General features: G+C 35.5%; 1 protein-coding gene across 4 annotated transcripts in view; it reads left to right on the top strand.

The window, feature by feature from the left end:
• Positions 1-22,581, top strand: part of ERR (estrogen-related receptor) — a 218,498-nt gene that overhangs the window by 41,525 nt on the left and 154,392 nt on the right. The window contains exon 3 of one of the 4 annotated variants that reach the window (XM_089092496.1): positions 22,008-22,117. The exons of the other annotated variants lie outside the window; for them this stretch is intronic. The gene's annotated coding sequence lies outside the window, so the exon portion shown is untranslated. The remainder of the gene's footprint in view (positions 1-22,007; positions 22,118-22,581) is intronic. 4 annotated transcript variants of the gene reach the window in all.

Here is a 22,581-nt window from a genome sequence, read left to right on the forward strand (position 1 = left end):
GAAATAAACTACTACTACTACTACTACTAACAACTCATCGCAGCACCAAGCCGCCTGAGGCCAACACAGGTACGCACGCTCCTCCTCCGCCCCAATCTATTCAAAGCCTCCCTTTTTACACCCGCCCACGAAGTTCCTATTTCCTTTAAATCTTTCTTTATGATGTCCTCCCACCCCAGACGGGGACGACCTGCTTTCTGTTTAGGCCTATACGGTTGGCCAAAAAGAACAATCTTAGGCCATCTGTCATCCTTCATCCGCACAACATGCCCTAGCCAACTAAACCTTTCTTTCATTATAGCCCTAGAGAGCGGGATTGAACCACATTTTTCGTATAGCCTATTGTTTGAAATACGGTCAGTCAGCCGGGTACCCAGAACAATCCTTAAGCAATTTCTCTGGAAAACATCTAGCAAATCTTCATCCGCTTTTCGGAGCGTCCATGCTTCAGAGTCATATTTGGCCACTGTCATCACTGTAGCTTCTAATATTCTAATCTTGGTTTGCAGACCTATGTTCCTATTCTTCCAGACTTTTTTTAACTGTGAAAAAACACCCTGAGCCTTGGCTATTCTATTTTTAACATCTTCACTGCTCCCACCATCTTTACTAATAATACTACCAAGGTAAGTGAAGCTGCCCACTAGATCAATCTTTTCATTACCCACCGTCACCTTTTCATCTTCACTTATTCCTAGCCTTAGTGACTTCGTCTTCTTAACATTAATTTTCAAACATATTCTAACACCCTGTACTCGCAAAACCTCTAAAACTTCATTCATTTTGCTCATACCTTCATCTAGGATGCTTAAATCATCAGTATAATCCAAGTTCAGGAGACTTTTTCGTCCCCATTTTATTCCGTAGTCTCCCATTGCCTTTCCTGTGCTCCTTAAGACAAACTACATAAAAATAATCCGTATAAAGGGGGACAGAACACAGCCCTACTTAACTTCTGATTTAATTCGAAACAGCTTCTAACCTCGTTTCCTACCTTAACCTCAGCATTGTTATTCTCGTACATAGCAATAATCACTTTAATGTATTTGTCTGGTATACCCACAGTTTATAGACAGTAAGCTTATCGCAGATCATTTCTGGTCATCGTGAACAAAAAGCTCCTCCCACTTCTTTCTGCCTTAGCTTGTTTAGCCTGTTTCTTTCCACTCGCACCTGTGTCCGGGTTTTTATAATGGGAGAGATAGAGAATGATCATACTGCTATATTCGGTCTACTGTGGGTATACCATACAAGGATAAAACCTTTACTAAAGCTCCTCTATCAACAGAATCGAACGCTTGCTCATAATCTATAAAACTGAGGACCAAAGGTGTTTGAAAACTTAGGCACTTCGCAATTATTAACCTAAGAGTGAAAATTTGATCAACACATCCTCTACCTTTTCTAAAACCGCACTGCTCTTCCCTTAAAACTTTGTCTACGGCTTCTCTCAGTCTGAAAAGTATCATATTGCTAAGCAATTTGCTACATACAGAGACCACACTAATGCCTCGATAATTACCACACTCACTTTTATCACCTTCCTTATAAAGTGGCTTAATTAAGGTTTTCCTAAAATCGTTAGGTACTTCCCCTTTTTCAAAAATCATATTCATAATCTTCAATAACTTATTTCTAACCTCAGAGCCACCATATTTAAGAAACTCATTTACCACCCTATCAGCACCTGGAGCCTTATTATTCTTTAATCCTTTTAGTACTGTTGCTAATTCCTCCTCACACAACAAATCTTCCTTCACATCCAAGGTATCACAAACTTATTCATTTTCCTCTATATGTTTTCCTGCAACTCTATCTTGGTTAAGCAAGTTCTCAAAATGTTCGGCCCGTCTCGCTTTAGCTTTTTCCTTATCGCTAATTGCCACCCCATTCCTATCTTTAACTGGGACAAGTCCGGATTGACTACTACCTCTCAATTTGTTAACGTGCCAGTACAATATTTTACTATTATGCCGTCTAGCTGCATCTTCTAAATCCTCGGCAATTTTATCCATGGCCTCCACCTCACACCTCCTTAGCTCATATTTCAATGCTTTCTCCACTTTCTTTACATTTCTTTTGTTTTCATGCGATCTATCACTCAGATAATTCTTGTACAAGTCCTTTCTCCTTTCTATTAAACATATAACTTTTTCACTAATATTCTTAGCTGCAGTTCTAGCTTTCTTCCTTAATACACCTTCAGCAACTTCACAAATTATTTTTCTAAAATTATTCCAACCATCTTCCACATTATCAAATTTTAAACTCTCAAGTTTAGTATTCAACTGTTCCTGGAAAGTTTCTCTCAAATTCTCATCCTGGAGTCTACTAACATCATAACTTCCCGGGAGGTAATTACCCTTCCGATATTTCAGCTTTAAATTAACCCTTGACACTACTATATGGTGATCTTTACTTTTAACATCAATAAGAGCACTCCTATATACCCTAGTATCTTGTATTGATCCTGCCAGTCTTCGGTTTACTATAACATAATCAATAAGGTTTGCTGTCTTACCATCACGTGAATATCATGTTAGCTTATGAGCCATATTATGACCAAACACCGTATTGGTTATAACTAGATTGTTATACCTACAAAATTGCAAAAGTCTGTATCCATTACTGTTTTCTTTTCCTACACCAAATTTACCTAAGATAGGATACCATCTATCCTTATTTCTACCAACCTGGACGTTAAAATCTCCCAGTAATAACATCATATTTCTACCTGGGACTTAAATAAACCGACTTGTAATATTTGTCTGGGCACTTACGTGTTACAGGGACCCCACCAGAGAAGTGAAGTTAGGTAATCCTAATGAAATATACCAAAATGCGATGAAAATATAATACTTTAATAACGAAATTATGGAAAACACAGCAGAGAATTATGGAAAGCAGGCCGCCCAAAACGCATTATATTAAATATCTAACCTAACCACCCCTATATATTAAATATTTAATTTATATATACATACAAAGTAGTTTCTCTCGCTCAATCAATCAATCAATTTTTATTCAATTAATAAACACAACAAAATACACTTCAATATAAACTCCCCCGTAAGGCTCTATGGCCAGGAAAGAAACGGGGAGAAACAAAAAAGAAACAAATACAAGTATTTTCAATATAATGCATTGCATTTCAACCTTTCAAAGACTCAACACACACACACACACACACACAAAACAAAACAAAAAGAGAAAAAAAAACAATAATTAAAGACCCAAACAAAAAAGCGATTTTATGAGCCCCCCCCCCCCCCCAAAAAAAAAAAAAAAAATAATTTAATTTAAAAAGGATGTAGGACAATCCAATAAAATAAACCAAATTCCAAATATATAATTGAAACCAAACAACAAACAAAATATTATACAAACTCAAAACTCCTTATAACAAATTTTTCCAACCCCGGCTCGTGTCCCCCCCCCAAAATAAAAATAATAAAAATTAAAAAAAATATATTTAAACATGAAAAATCAAGACATTAAAAAAATTTTTAAAATTCTTTTGAAAACACCAAACGAGTGACATTCTTGAGCTGACTCTGGTAGGCTATTCCAAACGATATGACACGCAGTTAATGGATTAAAGTCAGGCCTCACCGATGGAGTAAATAAAATATTAGTATTCCTTGAATTGCGAAGATGATGCGAAGATCCATCAGTGACGAAAGAAGGAGTACTTTCAAGGGCTGCGAGAATATCATCATGAATTTGATGAAAAGTGAAAGACGCGTACGAAAGAGTGTAGAGAGACTGCAAATCAAGTAATAGGCTAGTTGGGTTAGATGTAGAATAATTTGTTTCCTGTATAAGCCTTCTTGCCTTATCATATAACTTAGAAAGTGGTTTCAAAAAAGAAGAGAAAGTTGACATCCATATTGTAGGGCAGTAAGAGACGTAGGACTGAACTAAGCTTATCTCCGAGTGGACACATAAAACCGGTTTCATTACAGATTAAGAACAAAGTGTGGTCGCTAAAACACGTAAGCACCTTTATTATTTGTGGAATTCTGAAAAACTAGTGCTTTACTGAAAACTGAGTTATCTTGAGGTTTTAGAAAATTAGAATTGTATGCTAAAATTTGTTGATTTCACGGTCGGTGAAAGACTATTTAGAACTTTATAAATTGGTCTTTTATTTTTGGCAGGCTAATTAAGGACTTTTCTGCTCTCAATCCTGTTTTTACGTTGGTGCACTTTTAATTTCAATATGCTATTATCTTTGAGGGGTATATGGCTTTTTTCCGAAATTCCTATTGATTTATATTCGCAAGAAACTTTTAGTATTAAGATTAACCGAAATAGTAGTGAACAATTAAAATTGAAATGACATTTTTTTTCACTAGCCATTTTTCTTAAACATGTTTTTGAACTTTCGGTTACTATGGGCCGTTTTTTGCTCTTTATGAGGTTACAGCTATCACTGCAAAAATGACTAAATCTAAGATATGAGAATTGTATTTTACAGGTGAGAATAACAAACATAACACAGGTGAGAATAACAAACAGCAATAATTTTGACCGTTGGATGTTGATAATCTTGTTGCTCAATTCACGCAGTCAGTAACTATATGCTTTAAGACTTAGAAAAGTATTAAATGCCGTTGATGATTGGTTCCAAAGTTCAAATTTGAATTAATTCATTTAAAGCAGTATTTTAAGTCGCACCTTTGAATTAGTGTCATGAGATTAGAAACTTGTTTATATAACTGAAAGGTAGATAAATCAATCGAATCATTTCAGTTTTTCTCCATGGAGGAGGGAGCAACAGCAAATAAATTTCCAAAAAGGGCCAAAATAGTATACAAATTATTTTTATACCATTTTCCAGGAAATTTTCCTCTTTATCTTGGTAAATTCCAACTATCTACTGAATTTTGTAAGGCTTAGAGGAGGTTGTTGCGTACCTGGTCTTCTACAAAGTTGTTTCTTTGGGACAATTGAACAAAAATAAATGGCTCTCAGTTCTTAAACCTTGTGGTGCATGATTAGGCAGGGGTGTACGCAACCCAGATTCTTGGGAACGGGCTATAAGACGATCATCCTCTTAAAAACTTGGGAAATGTAGGCATATAAACACGGTCTTTAGTGGTACTAGGTATCCGTCCCCACGTTCACATCCTCTGATCCCCCCCTAAAATTAACTTTAGCCTGTGTAAAAATGATTGATATATATATATATATATATATATATATATATATATATATATATATATATATATATATATATATATATATATATATATATATATATATATATATATATATAATATATATATATATATATATATATATATATATATATATATATATATATATATATATATATATATATATATATATATATATATATATATATATATATATATATATATATATATATATATACGATTTTTCCATGGACTGTCATAGGGAGCAAGGCCGAAGAAGAACAACAAATTTTATTACATCTGTTCACAATTTTCTTAAGTAGTGGGATTTTTGACAACTTTTAGGGTTTGTTCAGACAGTAACTGATTTCCAGTGAAAAACAGGCTCTCCTCAACGATAATTTCAAATCGTCTGACTACCCTGTTAGAACAGGGATACTATCCCACCCCATCGTCCTTCTTTATTTTGTGGCTATACTTAGAAGTACGCTATAAACCACAGTTTATAGAAATAGATAATTCTATCGACTGTGCTATAAACAAACACGGCTTCTCAACAACACTGGCTATCATCAACCATCAAACAGTTCGGGATGGTGAACTTTAGGTAAGGAGCGACGCGGCTCAACAGTAACCGAATATGCTGATTCCAAATGTATAATATTCATTAAGTTTAGTGTTACCCTTCAAAGGCTACGAGCCTGAGGAAGTTTGCCTGATTTGTGAAAAGGGGGAAACAGTAACTAAGAAACAAAAAGAATCTTAATGAAAATCACACCATCAGATTCAACATATCAGAGAACTCTACTGTAGAGGTTTCAAGCTCCTATTTGCAAAAGTGTGGAATTTTGTATATATTTTTTTGCTAGAAAAAAGGTCACGGAGACCCGTTATTTGTTTTTATTTTCGCCAGGGGTGATCGCATCGAACCAATGGTTCTAGAACATCGGGAGAGGACTCATCTGAACGGAAATTAAAAGTTCTAGCACCATTTTTAGGTGATCAATAAGATTGGAGGACAACTAGCCCCCCTCCCACGCCTTTTCCCCAAAACTCATCAAAACTTTGAGGTAGCCATTTTGTTCAACATAGTTGAAAAGTCCAGTAGTTATGCCTTTGGCGATAATATGACCTCCCCAAGCCCCTGAGGAAAGGTCTTAAGTTATAAGATTTGCCCATTGTTTACGTGTAGTATTTGTTTTTATTGGGAAGTGTGTATATATTTTTTGGGTGTTTGTGGGGGGAGGGGGTGAATTTTCTGGGACTATTTTCCTCAGGGAGAATTTTCCATGAGGAGGGGCGTTTATGGGGGGGGGGTGAACTTTTCAGGGCAAATTTTACACTGGGGGAATTTGCCAGGATTCCTATTCGAAATTCTATTATTTGTTTTACTTTTTATTTGCCGACTCAGTTTTGAGTCGGATTTCCTGGCATTATTTAAAAAAACGATCAGAAAATAAATGAAAAAAACTAGGATGGGTATTGAGGATGGGCAACCCCCCTCATATAATTAATAATTTCTGTTCGTTTTAAGTTTTAAGGTTGCTCCTTACTTTCAGTTGAATAAACTTGTTTTTTTTTTGTTTTGTTTTTTTAATCGCTACAAGAAAGAAGTTATGCCGATCCCGCTTCCAAATACTAACATGCTGCTGAAGTAATTCATTATCTTGTGCCAACAAAAAATGTTAGGAAATTTACTGTTTTCTCGGAGAAAAGAGTTTCTCTGCAGGTGTGCAATGCAGTTCTCCAAAAAGACTTCCAATTATTTCAAATTATCTTGGGTAAACAATCTTTTTTGTTTTTACTAAATAAAAGAAACAAGTTTTTTCTAATGGAAGTAAAGAGTGAAGTTAAAACTTAAATTAAACGCGAATTGTTATATTTATGAGAAGGGGGGCTGCTACCCTCCTCAAACCCACCGATTACGCTAGAGTCTGTCAGGCAAAAATTTAGCCAATTGGCAATTGTAAGTGTTTTATTGAACTATTGCATTCCAAAACATTTGGAATGAAAATTTGATTGTTTAAAGCAGACGTACTTAAAGAGGCTATGTAATTTTCGAAGTTATGTGATCAAAAGTGAAAGTTTTGATCACATTGCTCTTGTCTTACGGAATTAATTCGTAAACGACTAACAAAAGAACAAAAACGCATTAAGCGTTAATATAAACACTAGGAATCTGATCGGGTGGCAGCCACCCTCATGTGTAAAATAATTTCAATATATTGAAACGTACTGTCTCTGATACCTTTTCAGTTTTATTGTCGCTCTATATTTTCGCATAAAAAAAGGGTTCGGAATATTCAAACTATTTTCTAAAAAAGAGGCGGGCTGCCATCCCTCTTAACTCCCTTTGTTGATGCCCTAACTCAAGTTTTTAGTGCACTGCTTTGAATTTTTTGTAAAATCAGTTTTATTAAAAGCTACCGTTTCTGCAATGAGAGGGATCTGTCACCCGTCAGCGCCCATATTGTACGATTAGCCAAAATATATTCATCTAATTAAGACATTTTGTACGAATTACCCCTCCACGTTGTTTTGAAATCTTATGGAATGTTGATATTTTGGACCACAGTTTATGGACAGTAAGCTTATCGCAGATCATTTCTGGTCTTCGTTCTCGGTGCGAACAAAAAGCTCCTCCCACTTATTTCTGCATTAGCGGATTAGTCTGTTTTCGTCAATCACTGAGAAATGGTTACCAAGTGAATTATCGTAATTGTGAAAGCAGAAAAAAATTTGGTAAGCCAGTCAAGAGGTTTGCAAGTGTCCCATCTAACAGTTATGAATTAATTAATGTACAATTAATGAGTAAATCTATTATTTACATACAGTGGACTCAACTCATCGGCCTATGTAGTATTTTATAAGAACCGGGGCGGGGGGGGTTGATGAAATTTGTGAAAATAAAGAATTTTTTCTTCTTCTAATAACTGGTGGAGTAGGTGTGATGGTTTCAGGGGCGGATCCAGGATTTTTTTAGGGGGGGGCACAAAATAGGTTGATCCGACAAACTTACGTTAGGAGCAAGTTTAAATAAGGCAACCTTGCGTTAATTAGGTAAATTACGCTACTTTAGACTACTATCGGGGGGCACCCCGCGCCCCCCCCCCTGTGGATCAACCACTGGAGGGTTTATCATTTTTTTTCACGTCGTGTTGTTTATTTTTTACGATATTCATTTTCTAGATAAGACTACTTTCGTTTTCAATCAATGTTTTCATATGGAATGGGCAGACCTTTCCTGAACTTTAAACAATAAACACCTCTGTTTGAAAATCTTTACACTTTGTAAATTTAGATAGCGATAAGGGTTCCTGATTGAGCCCAATTTTAGGACTTGGATTCTAATTATTGGTTGCTGTGGTAAAAGTTGCCATAATAGCCCTATCCAAGAAAATACCGAACGTCTGTTAAGAAGTGTTTTTCGTAAAATTCTTAAGGAACTTTCGGAAAATTTTATTTCTACTGATCTTAAGTTTAATATTGCCTTTACTTTTCTTTAAAAAAACTTTCTTTTTCGTAAAGTTTTCGTAGTATATATATATATATATATATATATATATATATATATATATATATATATATATATATATATATATATATATATATATATATATATATATATATATATATATATATATATATATATATATATATATAAATATATATATATATATATATATATGATATATATATATATATATATATATATATATATATACTATATATATATATATTTATATCAGCGCGTACAAACAGCTCCTCTCATTTGATCTGCAATCAGCGGTCCAATTACCCTGGAACACGTATTTTGGCAGAAACTTTCTCAAAATGCCTTTAAAACCAACTCGAGACTTCGAAACCTATTTTAATTCCTAAAAACATCTAATAATAACATTACACTACTAACTACCGGTTTTCATGTATGTATTGGAATAAATTAATTTAAAATTTGTTTTTTCAAAATTAGTGTTCCAACGTTGAAGCCAAGTTTCGCGTCCAAGAGAAATCTGACTACCCGTGAAAAGATCTGACTTCGCTTATGTTTATATCTGCAAAAACGTTCTCCGGAGCACTCGCACCCCGGTCCGGGTTTTTATAATGGGTGAGATAGAGAATGATCATACTGCTAATTATATAAACTGTGTTTTGGACCAATAAACAGTTTAGCGAGGCATCCATTCCCATGTAAATAATTCAATGGCCCAATTGATAGTAAGCAGGATTAATAACTGTTAATGCTACTTTATAAAGGATCTGCGGTGATCGCTCATTTGGTATCAACTTCATATGCGGCAAGGGACAAATTCACCATCCCGCGGCGGCACTGTGTCTGAAACTGCGAGGTTTCATAAACAGCAATTCGATGATTCTAAACCGATAGGTTATATTACAATATTTGTTCGATAGTATTTAAGTTGTAATCAGGCCGAAATTGCTATTTCACATCACAAAATGGCAATAGGTACTTTGTGTTGGTGAGACCTCTTTTGCTACTTATGAAAGGGCAGATCCGTCGATCTTCCGATTTACTACGACCAATCGAATGACGCGATTATCTTGTTGTTAAAAAAAAAAAAAAAAAAAAATGTACAAATAAGCACGCATTTGTAATCATCTTTCTTGAAAAAAAAAACGATTTAAAAACCTTTGTAAATAGGAGCTTGCAATTTACTTCGACATGTGGATAATTTCAACTATTCCCCTTCTTAGCGAGGCTTTTGTCCCGTTTTCCACAATTGTGCAAATTGTCGTATGCTGGCTTGGCTTTTGGAGCAATTTGATCCACATTAGTGGATTTGTGCTTGTCTGGAATACGTATGGATCAACTAAATTGGTGTCCAATATTAAGCTTCGTAAGCCGAGGTCAAATTGTTGAGTGTCCTTGTCGATTTTGCTATGGCTGTGTTTGAGAATAAAAAGTTTTTGTGTTTAAGAAAATGCTATGGGCTCATGCAGAGTTGCCAATTCATGAAAATGTAAGGGGAGGTGGCAAGGAATGTTTTGATTTTTTCTGAAGATTAATTGAAAAAAAACTTTCCGAAAAATAAGTTTTTCAAAGAAAAGTAAAGGCCATTTTGAACTTAAGCTCAGCAGATACAAATACCTGTTAAAATTCATACTCAAAACGGCCAGAAATTAAAGAATAAATGAAACCCAAAACGAACAGAAATTAAATAAACAATCATAGGAAAACACATACAACAAGTAATAATATAAATGAATAAATAGATCTTAAAGCGAGTAATGCTTGGATTGAATATGAAAATCAAGCTTAAAACGACAAAAAATATTTTGCTATTGAAGTATAAATGAAACTTAAAACGAACAGAAATTAAATAAACAATCAATGCAAACAAATATAAAATAGATATTAATGTAAATGAATAAATAAATCTTAAAACGAATGAAACTTAAATTGAATATGCAAATCAAGCTTGAAACGAAAAAAAATCACTACAAAACAAGAGTTTTGGTATCGCCTCCTTCTCTCATTGTAAAAGTCTAAAACCTCTTGCGTCATTGGTGCTTTACTGAAAACCAATTTTATGACAAATATTTTTTTTTGTTCTTAATATTGAAAATAAACATTAAAATTATAGTAAAATTTTGAACTGATGAGGTTTCAACAATTAATATCTTTAGGCTATTATATATACATATATTATTATATATATATATATATATATATATATATATATATATATATATATATATATATATATATACATATATATACATCAGATATTCAGTTTAATTTATCAGCTCTTTCTAAAGTTGTTCAAGACGAATATAGTTTCACTACAAACAAGAGTTTGGATACTGCCCCCTTCCTTAACTGTAAATAGAAACCAAAAGCCTACTGCGTCATTAGCGCTTAACTGAAAACGAATTATATTACAAATATTTTCTTTTCCAGTTCTTATAGAATTGAAAATAAAATAAAATTATAGCGAAATAAATTCCTGAACTGATGGATGTTTCAACAATTAATATCATTATACATCAAATATTCAATTTGATCATGTTTATACTTTCCAAGACTGTTCAAGACGCATATAGTTTTCAGTAAAGCGCCAATGACGCAGTACGTTTTAGACTTTTTACAGCCCTCTATGAAGTTTATACGAGCATCCCTTTCATAAGAATCATATATGCCCCAGGGCATAACTTACAACGTCTGCCCCTGGGCCCTTGGGGGGTTGTGTCGACACCTGAGTTTTTGTTATCTGATCTTAAACAATTTTAAACTTAATGGCTAACTCAAAAAATTTTATCGGTTGCATTTGGGAAAAATAGGCGTGGGGGGGGGGCTAGTTGCCCTCCAATCTCTTTTGATTCTAAAAGAATGAACTAGAACTTTCGATTTCCAGTCAAAAGAGCCCTTTCTGAAGTTTTTAGGAGCATCTCTTCCATAAGAACTATATATTCCCCCAGGGTATAACTTACAACACTGCCCTAAGGCCCTGGGGGGCTGTGTCAACCCCGGAGTTTTCGTTTTATGGTCTTTGAACTGTTTTTTAAAAAATGGCTATTTCAAAGTTCTTATCAGATGGGTTTGAGAAAAAATGGCGTGGAGGGGGGGGGGGGGCAAGGTGCCCTCCAATCTATTTTGAATCTTAAAAAGTGAAATATAACTTTCAATTGAATAAGCCTTCTTTGAAGTTTATACGAGTATCCCTTCCATATTCCTTCCAGGGCAAGGCTTATAACCTGAAGACTGTGGGGGGAGTGTCCTGCTCAAAGATATAATTTCTAGAACTTTCAACTACTTTGAACAAAATGGCTATATCAAATTTTTTATTGGATGTGTCTGGAGAAATGGTGGGCGTGGAAGGGGTGTTAGTTGCCTTCCAATCACTTTCGACTATTAAAAAGGACATTAGCCATTTAAATTTCCAATCGAATGAGCCCTTTTTGAAATTTCTACGAATTTCTTTCTATGAAAACCTTATATGCCCCCAGGGCATAACTTACAACCCTACTTTTCATCCTCAAATACCTAATGTCCAGAATTTTCAACTACGTTGAACAAAATGGCCATCTGAAAATTTGGATTGGATGTGTTTGGGGAAAAGGTGGGTGTGAGAGGGGGTTTAGTTGCCCTCCAATCTCTTTTGACTATTAAAAAGGACACTAATCCTTTGAATTTCCAATCGAATGAGCCCTTTTTGAATTTTCTACGACAAAGCTTTCTATAAAAAGCTTATATGTCCCCAGGGCATAACTTACAACCTTTGTCCTGAGGGCTGTGGGGAGTGTCCTCCTGAAACACATAATTTCTATCTGGAAATTAATTACGTAGAACAAAATGGCTATCTCAAAATCTTGATTGGATGTGTTCGGGGATATGGTGGGCGTGGAAGGGGTGTTAGTTGCCTACCAATCACTTTTGACCCTTAAAAAGGACATTCGAACTCTCGATTTCCAATCGAATTAGCCCCCTTTGAAGTTTATAAGACGACATCTTTCATATGAAGTGCCTCCAGGGCAAAAAATAATAATACATTATTTGAGCCGTATTGCCTTTACTATAGGCAACGCAATAGAGTTGCCTCTGATACAGCAAAAAATAATTTTTCAAATCCGTGTTTTTCACTTCTCGATTTCGTATTCTTCTCCCCTGAAATCGTATCGAACTTGAAAGCTTCTGTTATTAATAGGCTACATGTTTCATACCCTTTGTCAATCAGTTGCATAGATAGATACTTTCTTAAGCTAGGTGCCCACAGAAAGCGAATTTTTCTTTTCGCAGACGAATCCGTGAGTTCGCATCACGACAGTGAATTCACGTGGTATGCCTCACAGAACGCGATATTTCAATGATTTCTAAAAGACAGAAACAAAAGATTTGTGGATTGTTCTGTTTTTGTTTTTAAGACGTCGGAGAGATAAGCTGAAACGATTAAGAAAGATTTTCCTTGTTCTTTTTCTTGTTTTTAGAACTTTATTGTATTTCGTCTTAAGAATATCTATCGTGCGAATAAAATTCGACTCGGAGTTGAAAGGTGCGAACTGCGAATTTTGGACGTGCGAAGCTGAAAATATTCGCCTGATGACGACGAATTCGCCTAGCGTCAGTGAATTTGCTTTCTGTGGGCACCTAGCTTTAGTGATGGAATCGGAAAACAGGTATTTCACATCTACAGCTGCAACAAATGTGAACTGACACACGAAGAAATGAGAAATAAACACGAAAAAATACAAAACAGGAAAAAAACTACGAATACAGTAAAAGAGAAATAAAAAAAAAAAACAAAGAAAGAGATTACGGACTGAATAACAAACATATGAAGATAGAAATCAACCATGAATATTGATCAAGTTGGACCGTATCAATGAGAAATTGAATTACTAAGAACCGAGTATTTTTACAAATACTTGGTATTGTTTTGCTATATTCTTTATTTCGAACCGAAAATAAAAATGTTTTCAAACAGTTCGTGGTAACGAACTGTAAGTAAGGAGCGACCCGGCTCAATGGTAACCAAAACTCTAGAAAACGGTATTTTGATACCAATAGATACATCAAAAGAATCAGATTTTAATGCTGATTTCAAATATGTACGTTTCATCAGGTTAGACCAATCAAAAGTTACGCGCCTGAGAAAATTTGGCTGATTTTCGAAAAAAGGAGGAAAGACCCTCTAAAAGTTATAGAACCTTAATGAAAATCATACCATCATATTCAAAGTTTCAGAGAACCCTACTGTAGAGGTTTCAAGCTCCTATCTGCAAAAATGTGAATTTTGTATTTTTTGCAAGATGAAGGGTCACGGATGCGTGTTTATTTATTTTTTTTGTTTTTGTTTTTTCCAGGGGTGATCGTATCGACCCAGTGGTCCTAGAATATCATGGGAGGGCTTATTGGAATGAAAATTAAAAGTTCTAGTGCCATTTTTAAGTGACCATAAAATGGAGGACAACTAGGCCCCCTCCCACGCTTATTTTTTTCCCGAAGTCACCCGATCAAAATTTGTAACAGATAATATTAAATATATGATTGGGTTCACCCCCTAGTCAATACCTCGCTCTTTAAGCTAAAGATTTTTTAGTGCTTTCATAAGATCTATTTATTCCAATTAACGGCCTTTGTGATTAAGCGGTCATTTTTAAAGAGTTGGAACAAAATTCGAACTTTAGCTTAAAGAGCAAGGTATTGACTAGGGGCGAACCCCCTAATATACGTATCAAAATTATATGAATATAGAAGTTCGTTACGTAAGTTAATTCGTAAGTTACGTATATTTATTACTAATAAAAACGTTTGTAAATAAAATTAAACAAGTTTCAAGAAAGCCATTTAACCAAATAAAAGTAAAATTAATATGCAAATTTTTTTTTAATTATTCATGTACGGTGAGCCAAGATCAAAACGTGCATTAATTCAAAAACGTTCAAAAATTACATAAAAAAAAACAGTTTTTTTTTACTGAAAGTAAGGAACGACGTTAAAACTTAAAACGAACAGAAATTTTTCCGTATGTGAAAGGGGCTGTCCCCTCCTCAACGCCTCGCTCTTTACGCTAAAGTTTGACTTTATCACAACTCTATTTTTTAAACAATAAAAAACTTTAGCTTAAAGAGCGAGGCGTTGAGGAGGGGACAGCCCCTTTCATACAAGGAATAATTTCTGTTCGTTTTAAGTTTTAACGTCATTCCTTACTTTCAGTTAAAAAAAACTTTTTTTTTTTATTTAATAACTAGTCAAGACAGAGTTGAATACATTCTAAGACCACACTGGATATACATGACAAATAAAACAAAAATTTATTCTGTCGTTGTCAAGCAAACTTTGAAAGGTTTGATTTTCGTTGGTTTCTTTTTCTTTTCTTTCTTTTTTGTTTAGCACTGAGATCGACTTGGCGGAGGTCCTTGTCGAAATATTTGCTTATTTCTTCTTCTTCATGGTTCGTCACTGGCTGACAAAATCCTTGTTTTTTTTTGTTTTTTTGTTTTTATTTTTCATTTTGTTATTTTCTTTCCTGTTTGAGTTTCATTTGACAGAGTTGAAAAACTTTATAAAATAGGTAAATTATTTTTATGAAGGAATATTATTTATCTCGAAGAATTTCCGTCTTCATTCTGCTAGAAATGTATTCCAACGACAGCTATACAAAAGAAATAAACTTTTCTCTCAAAAACATCCTTCGCATCATTGATTTTATCCTTAGGAAATGTTGCAACAAAGTGAGGCAGATATTGGAGATGTTCCTTCTAAGACTATTTAAGAAGGATTTCGCAAATTTCTCACATCAAACCGTATTAGATTGTGTCGCTAATTCTGCAAAGACTTTGTCTCTCGTTTGCACATGACAAATATTATTCGCATTCAGTATCAAAATTCGTAAGGGATGGATTTACTTAGCGATTAAGTTCAGAAGCAGCAAAAGAATTGATATTTTGTAAGGGATTACAAATATAATTGCACACAAGGGATTACGGGCAGATAGTATTTACCCGGCTGATTTTTTTTTTCGACGAATGCAAGGAAAAACTTAATTAGACCCAGGGCTGTTGCCCTGCTTAAGTAAAGCTAGGTGCCCACAGAAAGCGATTTTTTTTGCAGACGAATTCGTGAGTTCGCATCACAACAGCGGATTTGCATGGTATGCCTCACAGAATGCAAAGTTTCAAATATGATTTCAAACAAAAGATTTGGGGATTGCTACTGCTTTTGTCTCTGACGTCGGAGAGATAAGCTGAAACGATCAAGAAAGTTCTGGCTGAGGCCACTTTACCGAAGAAGGGTTGTTTTCGAAGTTTATTGTATTTCATCTTGCGAATATCTATCGTGCGAATAAAATTCGACTCGGAGTTGGAAGGCGCGAACTACGAATTTTGGACGCGCGAAGCCTGACGACGACGAATTCGTCTAGCGTCAGCGAATTCGCTTTCTTTGGGCACCTAGCTTAAAGAGCCATGTTTTTTCTTGCCACTTCGTTTGGAAGGATGGTCGTAGAAATTTAGGAGAGATCTCATTCGATTGCATGTTATAAGTTTGAGTGTCCTTTTAGGAGTCAAAATTGACTGGAGGATTACCAGTCCCTTTCCGTGCCTTATTTTTGTGACCCGGCCACCCGTGACCCCCTAAGGAGTCCGATAAAAGCTTTGACATAAGCTAATTTGTTCAAAACAGTCAAAAGTCCAATAAATATGCCTTCAGGGAAAGCACGACCCCCCACAGACCCTTGATCAAGAGCTGTAAATATTGCAAATTGTCTCGTGTTTGCACATGTGTTTTTGGAATGAAAAAACGAAGGCTTCTTTAATATTAGGTATGTGATTGGCTCAAATCTTGCAGGGATCGCTCTCAGGGTAAATATTATTGCATGTTTTTGGGGGAAGTGCTAACTATGCTTTGTCTCCGGACAATCTAAGCGTTTCTGGGTTAAAAGCCCCTACGGGACCTCCGCGGTTAGCTAAACCAAAAGACACTATGCTCTGCTGGGCTTTGAAAATAGAGTATCTTTAATATCTTGGCAACGGCCTAGGGGATTAAGTTAAAACTTTCATGCATTTTTGTTTCTGGGTGGAGGGAGGCATGCGGAACTCAGATTTTAACTTTGGGGAGGCGGTTGATAAGGAATATCGTGTTTAGTCTCAAATTTGCTAGAAAGCTTTGGCATCTTAATCCCCCGTGGGACTAGAATCTATTCGTGGTGAAGTAGCAATGTAAATCAAAAGGTGTAATATATACCCAAGGTAACAAAGAAGCTTGGGTGCATACAATATCCCTATTATCTCAAGAACCGCTTGGGAGATCGAGTAGAAAGTTACAAGGGATGTTTGCAGTTCAAGTAGTCTTCAGATTTTGGCTTGGGGGAGGGAATATTTGGGATGTATATCTAAAGACACAATGCGTTTTCATGCTATTAAAATAGCATGTTTGTAGTATCTCAGGAACAGCTTGGTGGATGTAGTTGAGGATTTCAGGTGTGAGAAGAGGGCAAGGGGACTTCAGACTTTATTTTAAGCGGAGAGTAGAAAAAGTACGTCTCCAATCCAGCTAAACGTTTTTGAACTATAAACAACGTTAAAACTTAAAACGAACAGAAAATATTCCATATATGAAAGGGGCTGTCCCCTCCTCAACGCCTCGTTCTTTGCGCTAAAGTTTTTTATTGTTTAAAAAAATAAGAGTTGTGAGAAAGTCAAACTTTAGCGTAAAGAGCGAGGCGTTGAGGAGGGGACAGCCCCTTTCATATATGGAATAATTTCTGTTCATATTAAGTTTTAATGTTGCTCTTTACCTTCAGTTAAAAAAACTTGTTTTTTTTATTTAATTTTTGAACGTTTTTTAATTTATGCAGGTTTTGATTTTGGCTCACCGTACATGAATAATTAAAACAAAATTTGCATCTTAATTTTACTTTTATTTGGTTAAATGGCTTTCTCGAAAGTTGTTAAATTTTATTTACGAACGTTTTTATTAGTAATAAATATACGTAACTTACGAATTAACTAACGTAACGAACTTCTATATTCATAGATTTGAATACATATATTAGGGGGCTCGCCCCCTAGTCAATACCTCGCTCTTTAAGCTGAAGATTGAATTTTGTTCGAATTCTTTAAAAATGATCCCTTAATCACAAAGGCCGTTATTTAGAATAAATAGCTCTTATGAAAGTACAAAAAATTCTTTGGCTTAAAGAGCGAGATATTGACTAGGGGGTGAACCCAATCATACACGTAATATTTTCTGTTCGTTTTAAGTTTTGATATTAGGCTACTCCTTATTTTCAGTTGGAAAACTAGTTTTTTTTATATTTGATTTCTCATCTTTTTTTTTAAATAATGCTGGGAAATCCGGCGCCCCCATCATAGCAATGTCCCTTCCCCCATGAAAACTTCCTTCATGGAAAGATCTTCCCAAATAACCCCCGAACCACTCACCCCCTTACTACATGGAAAAATCCCCCCTGAAAACGTCTGTATACTTTCTAATAACCAATATATGTTAACATTGGGTAAAGTTCATAACTTTCAGCCCTCCCCCCGGGGATTTCGGGGGATTAAGTCATCCTAAAGGACATAGTTATCATATTTTCAACCATGCTGAACACAATGGCTATCTCAAAACTTTGATGAGGTGACTTTGGGGGAAAAATGAGCGTCGGAGGGGGCCTAGTTGCCCTCCATTTTCTTTGGTCACTTAAAAAGGGCACTAGAACTTTTAATTTCCGTTCCAATGATTCCTCCCACGATATTCTAGGACCACTGGGTCGATACGATCATCCCTGGAAAAAAACAAATAAACACGCATCCGTGATCTTTCTTCTGGAAAAAAATGCAAAATTCCAGTAGGGTTCTCTGATACGCTGAATATGATGGTGTGATTTTCATCAAGGTTCTGCAAATTGTAGGGGGTCTTACCCCCTTTTTCGAAAATCAGCCAAATTTTCTCAGGCGCGTAACTTTTGATGGGTAGAACTAAACTTGATGAAAGTTATATATTTGAAATCAACATTAAAATTTGATTCTTTGATGTATCTATTGGTATCAAAAGCCTGTTTTCTAGAGTTTCGGTTACCATTGAGCCGGGTCGCTCCTTACTTACAGTTCGTTACCACGAACTGTTTGATTCGCCCTATCGCTCAATTTGTTCATTCATTGGCGCGTTATTGAACCGTTTTTTTTCGTTAATTTCTTTCAGCTTAACGTGAGACAAAACAAAGAGAAGTGACAGAATAGATGGAGAGAAGTGACCACTGGGTTGATACGATCACCCCTGGGGAAAAAAAAAAAACAAATCAACACGTATCCGTGATCTTTCTTCTGGCAAAAAATGCAAAATTCCAGTAGGGTTCTCTGATACGCTGAATATGATGGTGTGATTTTCATTAAGGTTCTATAAATTTTAGGGGGTATTTCCCCCTTTTTTCGAAAATCAGCCAAATTTGTTTGAACTGTTTGATTCGCCCTATCGCTCAATTTGTTCATTCATTGGCGCGTTATTGAACCGTTTTTTTTTGTTAATTTCTTTCAGTTTAACGTGAGACAAACAAAGAGAAGTGACAGAATAGTTGGGAAATATGTAATTTGGGCTATATATTTGCATATTAGGGGGGTGGGGATAAAGTATTTGGACAGTGGGAAGTTAGAATACGTTTCTTACTACATAATATGCAGACTAATTGCACCTAACACATTAGGCATGCAGCTCCGCTATAACTTACCCCCCCCCCCCCTTAAGAAAAACTCTTTCAATAAAAAAAATGGGCCTAAAACTTTGTCTTCTGATCAGTTAAGACTCCTATGACTTTTTCAGACCAGTTACTTGAATTTAGATGTTATTGTTTAGTTCTAAACTAAAATACTAAAGGACGGCAAGAATATTTCAAATATTGTACTTGTGGAAGGGGATGGGTGCCAAAACAGTTTTGTCCCCTAGATTGGGACACACTAGAAATGGGCCTCAGATTTCATGTCTCTGATAACCTCGAAAATGACATTCATAAGTTTCTTGGCCAGGTAGACCCCTATCCAGAAGCTGGTTTGAAACTAATTCTGTCTTTATTGGCTCCTTACACCTGAAAATAAACCCAAAAATGTTTTTTTTTCTCTGATGGGCCTGTAGCTTAACGAGCATTTTGTCAGGGGCAGTTAGATCTTAGTGAAAACAAAGAGATTTTGAACATTGGTTGTATCAATATGCGACATCTGAAATCTGACTACCAAATTTTGTTTTCATAGATTGGCTTACACTTACGAGGCATCTAGACAAGGCATGTACCATTACAGGGGAAATACCTAAATGAAGAAAAAAATTATAAAAAAAAACATTGTTGATTTATCCGTAATGTCCAGAGTTGCCTCAGGTGTTTTTTTTCTCTGATCAGCTATCAACTTGCTAGGTATGTATTATTATACTGGTAAGCCACGACTGACACCAGTATTCGTGTGGTAAGTTACGGGTGTCACCACTTATTGGTGCAAAAATGGTGCTACACCACTTACTGGAAGGGAAAGCCCCCTGGTGGCACCAAATATTATAATGGGATGCCCTCATTATCACAACGGTTCTGTGAATATTCGGCTTGTTAGTACCCAATTTACAATATACCCTGCCCCAGGATATGGTAACGTGATCAAACGTCAAATGACCAAACTCTAAGGCCAAGGGTGTACCCAACCCGGGTCACCACTAAAAAAATCTCTAACTATCTCCTTGGAGGTAACGAACCCCCCTGTCAATGTAATAATGACGGTATCTCGTAACTCTGATCCTACCCTGTCTGGGTTCCTGGAAAAATAGCCTACACAGCTGTTGAAAATAGCTTGCAGTAATCTTCCAAAAAGGTCACACACATATAACAATTCTGAAATAAAACTTCCTTAAACGGGGTCTCAATGTAGACTCACTCAAAAATAATATTCGTTCTGTACAACAAACTTTGCATAGGGGTGGACCTTTGCTTGGCCCTAGCCAATCCTCTCAATCACCATCCAAAATCCATTCTACTTTTTCATAATTTTATCTTTCAATGGCCCTGACCCGGAAGACCAAAATAGAATTTAACTTCTAAGCTTACCTATTGCGAAAGAATCTATCTTAGCAATCAGAGTTCAACTTGTGATTAAAATTATCTTGTAGGCAAATATAATTACAGAAAAGAAAATAGGTCATTTATCTTAAAAGAAAAGAAACAAGGGGTGGAACCCCAACATGTATATTGCCTCAAACAAACGTACAGTAAGATGAAACAAGGATTATATCAAAAAAAAGAAATCAGAGAAGTTAGACTGGGCAAAGGAAACTTTAACCAGGGCAATAAAATGTGGAAGGAAATCATGTTATGCCGATTCCACAGTTTATATAATTAGCAGTATGATCTTTCCCTATCTCACCCATTATAAAAATCCGGACCGAGGTGCGAGTGCTCCAGAGAACCTATAAACATAAGCGGCATTAGATCTTTTCACGGGTAGACATAGAATAATCACCTACGGAACAAGTACTGACAAAACCACTTGACCGGCTTAACCAATAAGTGGTCAATAAGCGCACAAATAAGTGGGAGGAGCTTTTTGTTCGCACCGAGAATGAAGAGCCAGAAATCATCTGCGGTAAACTTACTTGATAATTATATAAACTATGGCCGATTCTTAGTGAAAAACCCGAATTTCTGTGCGGTGATCTGGTTTAAAATTTCAAGCTATATAGGCAGCTTGATTGAAGTTTTCGAAAAAGTGAGGAAACACATTTGATTGTATTGATTATATTGTCTGGTTATATCAATTCTAGTTGTTAATAGAATATGATAGGAAGATGTAGCACTACTCTTATTGGTGAGCCTTCATTAGCCCCGTAATATCATTCTGTGGTTGTTTATTTCATTGCAAGTTAAACCAGTACTCAAAATACAAATCGTTTTCAGTGAAGTCTCAGTGACGTGCTGAACTTTAGGAAGATTTAGGGGGTAGCCCTGCTCGTATTTGTGGTAGTTTTGTTCGTTTTAAGTTTAAATATTCATTTTATTTTGTGTTCGAGGATTCATTATTTCTCTATAGCAGCATCTATATTCAGAATGTTTGATCCAATTGTTCGTTTTAATTTCTGTTCGTTTTGGGTGTCATTCCTCAATCGATAGTAATTTCTATTCGTTTTGATTTTGTAATTATTAAATGACTTTATTTCTGTTCGTCTTTGGTTTTAATATGACTCACTCATTTTTTTGAAAAGCTTCTTTTTTGGAGAATATATTTTTAAATTAATTGAAATAAAGCACATGAAAATAGTTCACCTTTCTGCGGATTCCACCACAAAAAGAAAATAGTGCTGCTCAAGAAATAAAACCTCCATGGTTAACTGTTTGACAATCTATAACTTTGCAGGTCTTGATATCTGTACCCCCGGCTCAGGGGTGGAGGGATTTCGGCCATGCTCCTGTGCTGATTTTCATAAAGTAACTGCAATGCCTCGATGAGTAATGTAATAGTGAGAAGTATGACGCCTTAGCACCCTCTTGACGTTTTTATTTTTTTTGCAAAGAGAGTATCGTTTGTTTGAAAAGTAATAAATTCAAACCCAGCGTCAATAAGTTTATAATAATAATAATAATAATAATAATTTATTATAAGCCAAAAAAAAACAGGCCATACAGAACAGTATTCTTAATCACACTCCACAAGAAAAATAACATATATATCAAATTTCACTCATTGATGTCTGCGCTTCATTTACATAATTACATAACTGCCTGATTGATCTTTTTACCGTCGTTTTCAGGATCCCCGGGAACTCCAAGTTACCACCCTCAAAATACTTTTCCCTTAATAGAGAAAGTTGCTGGCACTCGGTGAGAATATGGGCTACATCCTCAATACCTAGGTTACATCTGGGGCAAGAGTAATCCGCATTTGCATCTGGGGCCACCCTATTTCTTTCAAATACTCTTTTTCTATTCTT

The sequence above is a fragment of the Artemia sp. Qi Xiang Cuo genome, chromosome 7 (genome assembly GCF_049724085.1).
Source record: "Artemia sp. Qi Xiang Cuo chromosome 7, ASM4972408v1, whole genome shotgun sequence".
NCBI lineage: Eukaryota > Metazoa > Arthropoda > Branchiopoda > Anostraca > Artemiidae > Artemia > Artemia sp. Qi Xiang Cuo.